The following is a 1,445-nucleotide window of genomic DNA, read 5'->3' on the forward strand; positions in this document are numbered from 1 at the left end:
TTTATATCTTAGTGTTAGTTTATATCTTAGTGTTAGTTTATATCTTAGTGGTAGTTTATATCTTAGTGTTAGTTTATATCTTAGTGTTAGTTTATATCTTAGTGTTAGTTTATATCTTAGTGGTAGTTTATATCTTAGTGTTGGTTTATATCTTAGTGTTAGTTTATATCTTAGTGTTGGTTTATATCTTAGTGTTAGTTTATATCTTAATGTTAGTTTATATCTTAGTGTTGGTTTATATCTTAGTGTTAGTTTATATCTTAGTGTTGGTTTATATCTTAGTGTTAGTTTATATCTTAGTGTTAGTTTATATCTTAGTGGTAGTTTATATCTTAGAGTCAGAGTCAGAGTCAGAGTTTCTTTATTGTCATTCGCACCTCATGTGGTACATGTGGTGGAGCAAAATTATGTACACAGGGTCCCAGTTACATCCAACAATAAAATGTCTAAGAAAAACAGTAATAACATCTAAGATATGAACTAAGAAAAACATCAACTAAATATACACTAAGCACTCATAACATAAAACATTGAACATCAGCACAAACATGAACATGAGTCTGTGAGCAGATGTGCACGCATGAATAATAATAATAATGTCATCACAATGTCAGCACTGTATGTTTCCATACAATGGCGAAATTAGTCTCTGCATTTAACCCATCCACCACCAGGTGGTGCAGTGGGCAGCTATTGAAAGCGCCCGGGGGACATTTTGGGGATTAGACGTGCTGCCCAGAGACGCCACGTGATGTGCAGTGACTGGGGATCGAACCTGGGACTCTCGGGTCCCAAGCCGGCTGCCCTGCCTCTACACCATCTCGGCCCCATCACATCAACATTGAAACAGATCAGCAGCAACATGAAACAGATCAGCAGCAACATGATATGGTTTTTCACAGTGATTATTCTAGTTAGAGATTCATGAGTCTAACAGCCTCAGGGTAGAAGCTGTTCCTCAGTCTAGTGGTTCTACACTTAATGCTCCTTAACCTCCTTCCTGAGGGGAGTGGGGCAAAAAGTGTGTGTGCTGGGTGGGTGGGGTCCTTCATGATGCAGGTGGCCCTCTTCCTGCATCTGGAGGTGTAGATGTCTGTGATGGTGGGGAGACTGACTCCAACATCTTCTGTGCAGCCTTCACCACTCTCTGCAAAGCTTTTCTTTCTGCAGCTGTGCAGCCTCCATGCCACACGTTGATGCTGGAGCACAGGATGCTCTCCACTGCACACCTGTAGAAGGAGGTGAGGACTGAGCTTCCAGACCAGCTCGTCTCAGCCGCCTGAGGAAGTAGAGTCTCTGATGATCTTTCTTCATCAGGCTGGTGGTGTTGTTGCTCCAGCTGAGGTTGTTGTTCAGGTGCACACCCAAGTACTTGTAGCTGGAGACCACTTCCACCGCAGTGTTAGTTTATATCTTAGTGTTAGTTTATATCTTAGTGTTAGTTT

The sequence above is a fragment of the Nematolebias whitei genome, chromosome 16 (genome assembly GCF_014905685.2).
Source record: "Nematolebias whitei isolate Nwh7 chromosome 16, NemWhi1, whole genome shotgun sequence".
Classification (NCBI taxonomy): domain Eukaryota; kingdom Metazoa; phylum Chordata; class Actinopteri; order Cyprinodontiformes; family Rivulidae; genus Nematolebias; species Nematolebias whitei.